At 49.8% G+C, this 14209-nt stretch overlaps 1 protein-coding gene across 4 annotated transcripts in view; it reads right to left on the reverse strand.

Moving 5' to 3' along the window:
* The window catches only part of XRCC5 (X-ray repair cross complementing 5), a 328969-nt gene that overhangs the window by 127898 nt on the left and 186862 nt on the right, over positions 1-14209 (reverse strand). The window lies entirely within an intron of this gene.

Consider the following 14209-nt stretch of genomic DNA (forward strand, 5'->3'; position numbering starts at 1 on the left):
CAAGATAGACACCGCTGCCGGAGAGTGAGCAGCAGCAGCGCGGTGAGCAGAGGAGAGGAGGGGGAGGGAGCACTGTGGGGACATGTGTATCTGCTCTGGGGGCATATCTGGCACTGGGGGGACATGTGTATCTGGCACTGGGGGCATAGCTGGCACTGTGAGGACATGTGTATCTGCACTGAGGGCGTATCTGACACTGGGGGCATAGCAGGCACTATGGGGACATGTGTATCTGCACTGGGGGCATAGCTGGCACTGTGGGGACATATGTATCTGGCACTGAGGGCATATCTGGCACCGGGGCATATCTGGCACTGTGGGGACATGTGTATCTGCACTGGGGGCATATCTGGCACTGGGGCATAGTTGGCACTGTGGGGACATGTGTATCTGGCACTGGGGCATAGCTGGCACTGTGGGGACATATGTATCTGCACTGGGGGCATATCTGGCACTGGGGGCATATCTGTATCTGGCACTGGGGGCATATCTTGCACTGTGGGGACATGTGAATCTGGCACAGGGGGCATATCTGGCACTGTGGGGATATGTGTATCTGGCACTGGGGGCATATCTGGCACTGGGAGCATATCTGGCACTGTGGAGACATGTGTATATGGCATTGGGGGCATATCTGGCACTGTGAAGACATCTGTATCTGGCACTGGGGACATAGCTGGCACTTTGGGGACATATGTATCTGCACTGGGGACATATATGTATCTGGCACTGTGGGGACATATGTGTATCTGGCATTGTCGAGGCATCCATTTTTTGGCATTTTTATATGTACTGTATTATATGTATGTGGCACTGTACAACATGAACCAAAAAAAGGGGTTATGATATTAGATCATACTCCTACAAATGTCATACCAAAAGGTGTGCGCACAAAAATGGGGTGCGGCTTTGTGACAACTATGCCACGCCCAAAAATAGTGGCTCTTGCTCTTGACTACTGACTGGTTGGCCACCCCTGCCTTACGGACCACGAGAAAAGGATTTACCGGTAGGTAATTAAAATCCTATTTTCTCTAGCATCCATAAGGGATACTGGGGTTCACTTATTATGATTGGGACGTCCCAAAGCTTCCAGAACGGGCGGAGACGTTTGCAGCACCGCCTGCCCAAACCGGGAACCCTTTTTGCCCAAAGTATCAAACTTGTAGAACTTCACAAAGGTGTCCTTACCCGACCAGGTAGCAGCTCGGCATAGTTGCAAGGCCGAGACTCCACGAGCAGCTGCCCAGAAAGACCCCACTGATCTTGTAGAGTGGGCCTTCAGAGAATATGGAACAGGTAAGGCTGGCGACACATAGGGGGTAATTCCAAGTTGATCGCAGCAGGAAATTTTTTAGCAGTTGGGCAAAACCGTGTGCACTGCAGGGGAGGCAGATATAACATGTTCAGAGAGAGAGAGATTTGGGTGTGGTGAGTTCAATCTGCAATCTAAATTGCAGTGTAAAAATAAAGCAGCCAGTATTTACCCTGCACAGAAACAAAATGACCCAACCAAATCTAACTCTCTCTGCAAATGTTATATCTGCCCCCCTGCAGTGCACATGGTTTTGGCCAACTGCTAAAAAATTTCCTGCTGCGATCAACTTGGAATTACCCCCATAGGCCTGTTGGATAGTCAACTTAAGCCAACGAGCGACGGACTACTTAGAAGCAGGACAACCCATTTTCTGTGCATCATATAGCACAAGAGGGAATCTGTCTTTCTGATCCGAGCCTTCCTCTTGACGTAGAACTTCAAGGCTTGCACAGCATCTAAAGCCTCCAGAGGAGAAGAGCCAGAACTTGACGGAACAACAATAGGTTGGTTTAAATGGGATGCAGAGACAACTTTTGGCAGGAACTGCTGCCGAGTCCTGAGCTATGCTCTGTCCTCGTAAAAGACCAAGGCCCTCATTCCGAGTTGTTCGCTCGCTAGCTGCTTTTAGCAGCTTTGCACACGCTAAGCCGCCGCCTACTGGGAGTGTATTTTAGCATAGCAGAATTGTGAACGAAAGATTAGCAGAATTGCGAATAGAAATTTCTAAGCAGTTTCTGAGTAGCTCGAGACTTACTCTGCCACTGCGATCAGTTCAGTCAGTTTCGTTCCTGGTTTAACGTCACAAACACACCCAGCGTTCGCCCAGACACTCTCCCGTTTCTCCAGACACTCCCGCGTTTTTCTCAGAAACGGCTGCGTTTTTTCGCACACACCCATAAAACGGCTAGTTTCCGCCCAGAAACACCCACTTCCTGTCAATCACACTCCGATCACCAGAACGAAGAGATTTCTTCGTTAAGCCGTGAGTAAAATACCAAACTTTTTAGCAAATTTACTTGGCGCAGGCGCACTGCGAACATTGCACATGCGCAGTTTGCGACTAATCGCACCGATGCGAAGAAAAATAACGAGCGAACAACTCGGAATGAGGGCCCAAGTACGGACTTTTACACGATAAGGCCCCTAATTCAGACACACGTCTAGCAGAAGCCAGGGCCAATAACATGACAGTCTTCCACGTAAGGTACTTGACTTCTACTTTCATCAGTGGTTCAAACCAGGAGGATTGTAGAAAATCCAAAACCACATTTAAATCCCAGGGTGCCGTTGGTGGCACAAAGAGAGGCTGTATATGAAGCACTCCTTGCAAGAAGCTCTGAACCTCTGGCAACATAGCCAACTTCTTCTGGAAGAAAACAGAGAGGGCTGAAATCTGGACTTTAAGGGAGCCCAGACATTTGCCCATATCCACACCAGTCTGCAGGAAACGTAAGAAACGTCCCAGGCTGAATTCCGCAGGAGGAAATGTGCGCTCCTCGAACCAAGAGACATATCGTTTCCAGATATGATGATAGTGTTTTGACGTCACAGGCTTTCTGGCTTGAACCATAGTTGCAATAACCTTTTTGGAAAGGCCTTTTGGAGCTAGTATGTTCCACTCAACCTCCATGCCGTCAAACGAAGTTGCCGTAAGTCCGGGTAGACGAACGGTCCTTGTTGAGATCTCCTCTCATTGACAGAGGCCAAGGGTCTTTTACAGACATGTCCAGAAGGTCCACATACCACGACTTTCGAGGCCAATCTAGGGCAATCAGAATTGCCTGGACTCTTTGATTCGTGATTTGCTTTAGCACCCTCAGGAGCAGAGAGGAATCAGAGGAAACAGGTAGACCAGCCGGTAAGGCCAAGGCGTCGTCAGTGCATCTACTGCACTCACTTGAGGGTCCCTGGTTCTTAAACAATACCATGGAAGTTTCTCTTTGAGTCGAGATGCCATCATGTCTATCTGTGGACAGCCCCACAGATTGATGATCTGTTGAAACACCTGCTGGTGTAGGCCTCACTCCCCCGGGTGGAGATCGTGATGACTGAGGAAGTCCGCTCCCCAGTTGTCCACCCCCCGAATGAAGATGGTCGACATTGCTCTTGCATTTCTTTTCGACCAGAGGAGTATTCTTGACACCTCTCGCATGCAGGCTCTGCATTTTGTCCCTCTTTGTCGATTGATAAATGCCATGGCCGTGGCGCTGTCCGACTGAACCTGAACAGCTCAATCCCGGAGCAAAGAAGAGGCCTGAAGCAGAGAGTTGTAGATCGCCCGAAGTTCTAGAATGTTGATCAGAAGTAGGGTTCATGGGCTGACCACCTGCCCTGGAACTGAGCTCCTTGGGTGACAGCTCTCCATCCCCTCAGACTTGCATGTGTCGTGAGGAAGATCCAATCCTGAATCCCGAAACTCCGACCTTCCATTAGGTTTGAGGACTGTAGCCACCACAAAAAGGAAATCCTGGCCTGAGGTGATAACCGTATAATCCGATGCATCTGTAGCTGCGATCCGGACCACTTGCTTAGGAGATCCAAATGAAATGTTCTGGCATGGAACCATCCGTACTGGAACGCCTCGTATGAGGCTACCATCTTTCCCAACAATCGTATGCAAAGATGGATGGATATCCGAGTCGGCTGTAGGATCGCTCTGACCATTTCCTGAAGCATGCATGCTTTGTCCTCTAGGAGGAATACTTTCTAAGCTACTGTGTCCAGAAACATTCCTAGGAACAGGAGCCGCTGAGTAGGCTTCAGGTGGGACTTTTGCAAATTGAGAATGCACTCATGTTGTGACAGAAGCTGAATAGTGCTTTTTATACTGAGAAATAGAAGCTCCCGGGATCTCGCTTTTATCAAGAGATCGTCCAGGTAAGGTACGATGTTTACCCCCCGGACTCGGAGCTGGAACATCATTTTCGCCATTACCTGCAGTGAAGACCCTTGGAGCTCTGGACAGTCCGAAGGTTAGCGCCTGGAACTGGTAGTAATCGTTAAGCAGGGTGAACTGCAGGTAAGCCTGGTGAGGCGGCCAAATTGGAATATGGAGATAGGCGTTCTTTATATCCAGCGAGACCATGAACTCTTTTTTTTCCAGACCCGCAATCACTGCTCACAAGGTTAACATCTTGAACTTGAAAACCTTTAGGTAAGGGATCAAGGATTTTTGACTCAGAATGGGTCTTACCGAACCGTCCGGTTTCAGCACCACAAGCAGGTTGGAGTAGAGTAACCCTTTCTCTGTTGTTGTAGTGGCACTGGCATGATGGCTTGGGACTGGACCAACTTTTGGATGGCCTGTGCACCATGACTCGTGAATCCTCCAAAACTGGTAAGCTTGATTTGAAAAATCGCTGGGGAGGAGCACCGTAGAACTCCAGCTTGTAGCCCTGAGAAATGAGGTCTCTTATCCAGGCATCCTGGCAGGAGCTTTCCCAGACTCGGCTGAAGTGACGCAGTCGAGCTCCCACCTCGAGGTCCCCTCGGGGTGGAGAGGCACTGTCATGCTGAGGCCTTACTGGAAGCTGAACTGGTGCTTTGTTCCTGACAACCTGTGGCGCCGGGTATTCTTGTACTACCTCTGGTGCCTCTCGCTGCGGTGGAGGCGCCTCTGGCACTTGATCTGAACCTGAGAGAGTCAAACAGGACGCGTGAAGTGTCTTGAATGTGTTTTGGGAGAGTCACTTTAGTGACCAGGGACATATCCCCCGAGAGGCCCTCTTGAAATTGAGTAGCCCACGTACAAATGGCATGCGTCATCCAGCAACCCGCTATGACCGGTCTTTGTGATATACCAGCCTCTGTGTAAATAGACTTCAGTGTAGTCTCTATTTTCTTATCCCCCCGGGTCCTTTATGGTAAAGGAGCCCGGAGCTGGTAGTACTGCCTTTTTAGATGGGCGAGAGACTGATATGTCTACGGCCGAGGGTTTTTCCCAGATTTTCCTGCTTCAGGAGCAAATGGGAAACTGTGCAAAAATCATTTTGTCACTTAGTATTTTTTATCTGGATTTTTCCAGGCTAACTTAAACAGGTCATCCAGTTCTGCAGAAAGTGACACTGTGTTTGTTCTGTGTTAAGAAAAATGACTGCTGTGCTGCAGTGTCCTTCAGTGGGAGTGTTAACACGCCCCGTATAGCAAGTATGAGGGGCTCAATAATACCCCTTTTACAGGCCGAGGTCATTCCCGGGAATGTGTCCCGGTATATTTCCCGAGAATGACCCTTTTACACTAGCGGCCCGACCCGGCATACTGCCGGGTCGGTGACGTCACCGCTGAATCTACCGGAGGCGGTGCTTGGAGATGATCTTCTCCAAGCACCGCCTCCTCCTATGCAGAGATCGGGTGCCGGGTCGCCCTGACCCGGTATACCCGTTCACACTGCACAGCTTCCCGGGACGGTCCCGGATTCAACTCAGGTCGAGACCTGGGTTGAAATCCCGGGATGCTCGTCCCGGGAAATTGTCCCTGTACCCTTTTACACTGACAAAAATCCCGGGATGATGCGCGTTCACGTGCAAAATTCCGGGATAAAATTGTCAGTGTAAATAAGAATTTACTTACCGGTAATTCTATTTCTCGTAGTCCGTAGTGGATGCTGGGTACTCCGTAAGGACCATGGGGAATAGCGGGCTCCGCAGGAGACTGGGCACTCTAAAAGAAAGATTAGGTACTATCTGGTGTGCACTGGCTCCTCCCTCTATGCCCCTCCTCCAGACCTCAGTTAGGGAAACTGTGCCCGGAAGAGCTGACATTACTAGGAAAGGATTTGGAATCCAGGGTAAGACTCATACGAGCCACACCAATCACACCGTACAACTTGTGATAACTATACCCAGTTAACAGTATGAAACAACAAATGAGCCTCAGTAACAGATGGCTCATAACAAAAACCCTTTAGTTAAGCAATAACTATATACATGTATTGCAGAGTGTCCGCACGTGGGACGGGCTCCCAGCATCCACTACGGACTACGAGAAAATAAGAATTTACTTACCGATAATTCTATTTCTCGGAGTCCGTAGTGGATGCTGGGGTTCCTGAAAGGACCATGGGGAATAGCGGCTCCGCAGGAGACAGGGCACAAAAGTAAAGCTTTCCGATCAGGTGGTGTGCACTGGCTCCTCCCCCTATGACCCTCCTCCAAGCCAGTTAGGTACTGTGCCCGGACGAGCGTACACAATAAGGGAGGAATTTTGAATCCCGGGTAAGACTCATACCAGCCACACCAATCACACCGTACAACTTGTGATCAAAACCAGTTAACAGTATGATAACAGAGGAGCCTCTGAAAGATGGCTTCTTAACAATAACCCGAATTAGTTAACAATAACTATGTACAATTATTGCAGATAATCCGCACTTGGGATGGGCGCCCAGCATCCACTACGGACTCCGAGAAATAGAATTATCGGTAAGTAAATTCTTATTTTCTCTATCGTCCTAGTGGATGCTGGGGTTCCTGAAAGGACCATGGGGATTATACCAAAGCTCCCAAACGGGCGGGAGAGTGCGGATGACTCTGCAGCACCGAATGAGAGAACTCCAGGTCCTCCTTAGCCAGAGTATCAAATTTGTAAAATTTTACAAACGTGTTCTCCCCTGACCACGTAGCTGCTCGGCAAAGTTGTAATGCCGAGACCCCTCGGGCAGCCGCCCAAGATGAGCCCACCTTCCTTGTGGAGTGGGCCTTTACAGATTTAGGCTGTGGCAGGCCTGCCACAGAATGTGCAAGTTGGATTGTGCTACAGATCCAACGAGCAATCGTCTGCTTAGACGCAGGAGCACCCATCTTGTTGGGTGCATACAATATAAACAACGAGTCAGATTTTCTGACTCCAGCTGTCCTTGCAATATATATTTTTAATGCTCTGACAACGTCCAGTAACTTGGAGTCCTCCAAGTCACTTGTAGCCGCAGGCACTACAATAGGCTGGTTCAGATGAAATGCTGACACCACCTTAGGGAGAAAATGCGGACGAGTCCGCAGTTCTGCCCTGTCCGAATGGAAAATCAGATATGGGCTTTTGTAAGATAAAGCTGCCAGTTCTGACACTCTCCTGGCCGAAGCCAGGGCTAGTAACATGGTCACTTTCCATGTGAGATATTTTAAATCCACCTTTTTTAGTGGTTCAAACCAATGAGATTTTAGAAATTCCAAAACCACATTGAGATCCCACGGTGCCACTGGAGGCACCACAGGAGGCTGTATATGCAGCACTCCCTTAACAAAAGTCTGGACTTCAGGAACTGAAGCCAATTCTTTTTGAAAGAAAATCGACAGGGCCGAAATTTGAACCTTAATAGATCCCAATTTGAGACCCATAGACAATCCTGATTGCAGGAAATGTAGGAATCGACCCAGTTGAAATTCCTCCGTCGGAGCACTCCGATCCTCGCACCACGCAACATATCTTCGCCAAATGCGGTGATAGTGTTGCACGGTTACTTCCTTCCTTGCTTTAATCAAAGTAGGAATGACTTCTTCCGGCATGCCTTTTTCCTTTAGGATCCGGCGTTCAACCGCCATGCCGTCAAACGCAGCCGCGGTAAGTCTTGAAACAGACAGGGACCCTGCTGAAGCAAGTCCCTCCTTAGAGGTAGAGGCCACGGATCTTCCGTGATCATCTCTTGAAGTTCCGGGTACCAAGTCCTTCTTGGCCAATCCGGAACCACTAGTATCGTTCTTACGCCTCTTTGCCGTATAATTCTCAATACTTTTGGTATGAGAGGCAGAGGAGGAAACACATACACCGACTGGTACACCCAAGGCGTTACCAGCGCGTCCACAGCTATTGCCTGCGGATCTCCAGTTTTTTGTTGAGGCGAGACGCCATCATGTCCACCATTGGTCTTTCCCAACGGGTTACCAGCATGTGGAAGACTTCCGGATGAAGTCCCCACTCTCCCGGGTGAAGGTCGTGTCTGCTGAGGAAGTCTGCTTCCCAGTTGTCCACTCCCGGGATGAACACTGCTGACAGTGCTATCACATGATTCTCTGCCCAGCGAAGAATCCTTGCAGCTTCTGCCATTGCACTCCTGCTTCTTGTGCCGCCCTGTCTGTTCACATGGGCGACTGCCGTGATGTTGTCCGACTGGATCAACACCGGTTTTCCTTGAAGCAGAGGTTCTGCCTGGCTTAGAGCATTGTAGATTGCTCTTAGTTCCAGAATGTTTATGTGAAGAGACGTTTCCAGGCTCGTCCACACTCCCTGGAAGTTTCTTCCTTGTGTGACTGCTCCCCAGCCTCTCAGGCTGGCGTCCGTGGTCACCAGGATCCAATCCTGTATGCCGAATCTGCGGCCCTCCAATAGATGAGCACTCTGCAACCACCACAGAAGAGATACCCTTGTCCTTGGAGACAGGGTTATCCGCTGGTGCATCTGAAGATGCGACCCTGACCATTTGTTTAACAGATCCCTCTGGAAAATTCTTGCATGGAATCTGCCGAATGGAATTGCTTCGTAAGAAGCCACCATTTTTCCCAGGACTCTTGTGCATTGATGTACAGACACCTTTCCTGGTTTTAGGAGGTTCCTGACAAGCTCGGACAACTCCTTGGCTTTTTCCTCCGGGAGAAAAACCTTTTTCTGAACCGTGTCCAGAATCATCCCTAGGAACAGCAGACGAGTTGTCGGCATTAACTGGGATTTTGGAATATTCAGAATCCAGCCGTGCTGTTTTAGCACTTCTTGAGACAGTGCTAATCCCCTCTCTAGCTGTTCTCTGGACCTTGCCCTTATTAGGAGATCGTCCAAGTATGGGATAATTAATACGCCTTTTCTTCGAAGAAGAATCATCATCTCGGCCATTACCTTTGTAAAGACCCGAGGTGCCGTGGACAATCCGAACGGCAGCGTCTGAAACTGATAGTGACAGTTTTGTACAACGAACCTGAGGTACCCCTGGTGTGAGGGGTAAATTGGAACGTGGAGGTACGCATCCTTGATGTCCAAGGACACCATAAAGTCCCCTTCTTCCAGGTTCGCTATCACTGCTCTGAGTGACTCCATTTTGAACTTGAACTTCTTTATGTACAGGTTCAAGGACTTCAGATTTAGAATAGGTCTTACCGAGCCGTCCGGCTTCGGTACCACAAATAGAGTGGAATAATACCCCTTTCCCTGTTGTAGAAGAGGTACCTTGACTATCACCTGCTGAGAGTACAGCTTGTGAATGGCTTCCAAAACCGTCTCCCTTTCGGAGGGGGACGTTGGTAAAGCAGACTTCAGGAAACGGCGAGGCGGATCTGTCTCTAGTTCCAACCTGTACCCCTGAGATATGATCTGCAGGATCCAGGGATCTACCTGCGAGTGAGCCCACTGCGCGCTGAAATGCTTGAGACGACCGCCCACCGCCCCCGAGTCCGCTTGAGAAGCCCCAGCGTCATGCTGAGGCTTTTGTAGAAGCGGGGGAGGGCTTCTGTTCCTGGGAAGGAGCTGCCTGTTGGTGTCTCTTCCCCCTTCCTCTGCCTCGTGGCAGATATGAATATCCCTTTGCTCTCTTGTTTTTAAAGGAACGAAAGGACTGCGGTTGAAAAGTCGGTGTCTTTTTCTGTTGGGGAGTAGCTTGAGGTAAAAAGGTGGATTTCCCGGCTGTAGCCGTGGCCACCAAATCTGATAGACCGACTCCAAATAACTCCTCCCCTTTATACGGCAAAACTTCCATATGCCGTTTTGAGTCCGCATCGCCTGACCACTGTCGCGTCCATAAACTTCTTCTGGCCGAAATGGACATAGCACTTACCCGTGATGCCAGTGTGCAGATATCCCTCTGTGCATCACGCATATAAAGAAATGCATCCTTTATTTGCTCTAAAGACAGTAAAACATTGGCCCTCATTCCGAGTTGTTCGCTCGGTATTTTTCATCGCATCGCAGTGAAAATCCGCTTAGTACGCATGCGCAATGTTCGCACTGCGACTGCGCCAAGTAACTTTACTATGAAGAAAGTATTTTTACTCACGGCTTTTTCTTCGCTCCGGCGATCGTAATGTGATTGACAGGAAATGGGTGTTACTGGGCGGAAACACGGCGTTTCAGGGGCGTGTGGCTGAAAACGCTACCGTTTCCGGAAAAAACGCAGGAGTGGCCGGAGAAACGGTGGGAGTGCCTGGGCGAACGCTGGGTGTGTTTGTGACGTCACCCAGGAACGACAAGCACTGAACTGATCGCACAGGCAGAGTAAGTCTGGAGCTACTCTGAAACTGCTAAGTAGTTAGTAATCGCATTATTGCGAATACATCGTTCGCAATTTTAAGAAGCTAAGATTCACTCCCAGTAGGCGGCGGCTTAGCGTGTGTAACTCTGCTAAATTCACCTTGCGACCGATCAACTCGGAATGAGGGCCATTGTCCCTATCCAGGGTATCAATATTTTCAATCAGGGACTCTGACCAAACTACTCCAGCACTGCACATCCAGGCTGACGCTATAGCTGGTCGTAGTATAACACCTGTATGTGTGTATATACTTTTTTGGATATTTTCCATCCTCCTATCTGTTGGATCTTTAAGTGCGGCCGTCTCAGGAGAGGGTAACGCCACTTGTTTAGATAAGCGTGTGAGCGCCTTATCCACCCTAGGAGGTGTTTCCCAGCGCGCCCTAACCTCTGACGGGAAAGGGTATAAAGCTAATAACTTCTTTGAAATTAGCATCTTTTTATCGGGGGCAACCCACGCTTCATCACATACATCATTTAGTTCTTCTGATTCAGGAAAAACTATAGGTAGTTTTTTCACACCCCACATAATACCCTGTTTAGTGGTACCAGTAGTATCAGCTAAATGTAACGCCTCCTTCATTGCCAAAATCATATAACGTGTGGCCCTACTGGAAAAGACGGTTGATTCGTCACCGTCGCCACTGGAATCAGTGCCTGTGTCTGGGTCTGTGTCGACCGACTGAGGCAAAGGGCGTTTTACAGCCCCTGACGGTGTCTGAGGCGCCTGGACAGGCACTAACTGATTGTCCGGCCGTCTCATGTCGACAAACGACTGCTTTAGCGTGTTGACACTATCCCGTAATTCCATAAATAAAGGCATCCATTCTGGTGTCGACCCCCTAGGAGGTGACATCCCCATATTTGGCAATTGCTCCGCCTCCACACCAATATCGTCCTCATACATGTCGACACACACGTACCGACACACAGCAGACACACAGGGAATGCTCTTAACGAAGACAGGACCCCACTAGCCCTTTGGGGAGACAGAGGGAGAGTTTGCCAGCACACACCAAAAGCGCTATATATGACAGGGATAGCCTTATAATAAGTGCTCCCTGTATAGCTGCTTTTATAATATAATTTTTGCCACTATTTTGCCCCCCCTCTCTTGTTTTACCCTGTTTCTGTAGTGCAGTGCAGGGGAGAGACCTGGGAGCCGTCCTGACCAGCGGAGCTGTGTAAGGAAAATGGCGCTGTGTGCTGAGGAGATAGGCCCCGCCCCTTTTCCGGCAGGCTCGTCTCCCGCTCTTTAGTGTATTCTGGCAGGGGTTAAATATCTCCATATAGCCCCGGAGGCTATATGTGAGGTATTTTTTAGCCAAATAGGTTTTCATTTGCCTCCCAGGGCGCTCCCCTCCCAGCGCCCTGCACCCTCAGTGACTGCCGTGTGAAGTGTGCTGAGAGGAAAATGGCGCACAGCTGCAGTGCTGTGCGCTACCTTTAGAAGACTGAGGAGTCTTCTGCCGCCGATTCTGGACCTCTTCATGTTTCAGCATCTGCAAGGGGGCCGGCGGCGAGGCTCCGGTGACCATCCAGGCTGTACCTGTGATCGTCCCTCTGGAGCTGATGTCCAGTAGCCAAGAAGCCAATCCATCCTGCACGCAGGTGAGTTCACTTCTTCTCCCCTAAGTCCCTCGTTGCAGTGATCCTGTTGCCAGCAGGACTCACTGTAAAATAAAAAATCTAAGCTAAACTTTCTCTAAGCAGCTCTTTAGGAGAGCCACCTAGATTGCACCCTTCTCGGCCGGGCACAAAAATCTAACTGGCTTGGAGGAGGGTCATAGGGGGAGGAGCCAGTGCACACCACCTGATCGGAAAGCTTTACTTTTGTGCCCTGTCTCCTGCGGAGCCGCTATTCCCCATGGTCCTTTCAGGAACCCCAGCATCCACTAGGACGATAGAGAAATAGAATTACCGGTAAGTAAATTCTTATTTTCTCTGACGTCCTAGTGGATGCTGGGTACTCCGTAAGGACCATGGGGATTATACCAAAGCTCCCAAACGGGCGGGAGAGTGCGGATGACTCTGCAGCACCGAATGAGCAAACTCAAGGTCCTCCTCAGCCAGGGTATCAAACTTGTAAAATTTTGCAAAAGTGTTTGAACCCGACCAAGTAGCAGCTCGGCAAAGTTGTAAAGCCGAGACCCCTCGGGCAGCCGCCCAAGAAGAGCCCACCTTCCTCGTGGAATGGGCTTTTACAGATTTAGGATGCGGCAGTCCAGCCGCAGAGTGTGCAAGTTGAATCGTGCTACAGATCCAGCGAGCAATAGTCTGCTTAGAAGCTGCAGCACCCAGCTTGTTGGGTGCATGCAGGATAAATAGCGAGTCAGTTTTCCTGACTCTAGCCGTCCCGGAAACATAGATTTTCAGGGCCCTGACTACGTCCAGCAACTTGGAATCCTCCAAGTCCCGAGTAGCCGCAGGCACCACAATAGGTTGGTTCAAATGAAACGCTGATACCACCTTAGGAAGAAATTGGGGACGAGTCCTCAATTCCGCCCTATCCATATGGAAAATCAGATAAGGGCTTTTACATGACAAAGCCGCCAATTCTGACACACGCCTGGCCGAAGCCAAGGCCAACAGCATGACCACTTTCCACGTGAGATATTTTAGCTCCACGGTTTTAAGTGGCTCAACCCAATGCGACTTTAGGAAATCCAACACCACGTTGAGATCCCAAGGTGCCACTGGAGGCACAAAAGGGGGCTGAATATGCAGCACTCCTTTAACAAATGTCTGAACTTCAGGCAGTGAAGCCAGTTCTTTTTGAAAGAAAATCGACAGAGCAGAAATCTGGACCTTAATGGAACCCAATTTGAGGCCCATAGTCACCCCTGACTGTAGGAAGTGCAGAAATCGACCCAGCTGAAATTCCTCCGTTGGGGCCTTCCTGGCCTCACACCAAGCAACATATTTCCGCCATATGCGGTGATAATGTTTTGCGGTCACATCCTTCCTTACTTTAATCAGCGTAGGAATGACTTCCTCCGGAATGCCCTTTTCCTTTAGGATCCGGTGTTCAACCGCCATGCCGTCAAACGCAGCCGCGGTAAGTCTTGGAACAGACAGGGCCCCTGCTGCAGCAGGTCCTGTCTGAGCGGCAGAGGCCATGGGTCCTCTGAGATCATTTCTTGAAGTTCTGGGTACCAAGCTCTTCTTGGCCAATCCGGAACAATGAGTATAGTTCTTACTCCTCTCCTTCTTATTATCCTCAGTACCTTGGGTATGAGAGGAAGAGGAGGGAACACATAAACCGACTGGTACACCCACGGTGTCACTAGAGCTTCCACAGCTATCGCCTGAGGGTCCCTTGACCTGGCGCAATATCTTTTCAGCTTTTTGTTGAGGCGGGACGCCATCATGTCAACCTGTGGCCGTTCCCAAAGGTTTACAATCAGCTGGAAGACTTCTGGATGAAGTCCCCACTCTCCCGGGTGGAGGTCGTGCCTGCTGAGGAAGTCTGCTTCCCAGTTGTCCACTCCCGGAATGAACACTGCTAACAGTGCTATCACGTGATTCTCCGCCCATCGAAGAATCCTTGTGGCTTCTGCCATTGCCACCCTGCTTCTTGTGCCGCCCTGGCGGTTTACATGGGCGACCGCTGTGATGTTGTCTGACTGAATCAGAACCGGTTGGTTTTGAAGCAGGGGTTCTGCT

Source organism: Pseudophryne corroboree, chromosome 7 (genome assembly GCF_028390025.1).
Source record: "Pseudophryne corroboree isolate aPseCor3 chromosome 7, aPseCor3.hap2, whole genome shotgun sequence".
Taxonomy (NCBI): Eukaryota; Metazoa; Chordata; class Amphibia; order Anura; family Myobatrachidae; genus Pseudophryne; species Pseudophryne corroboree.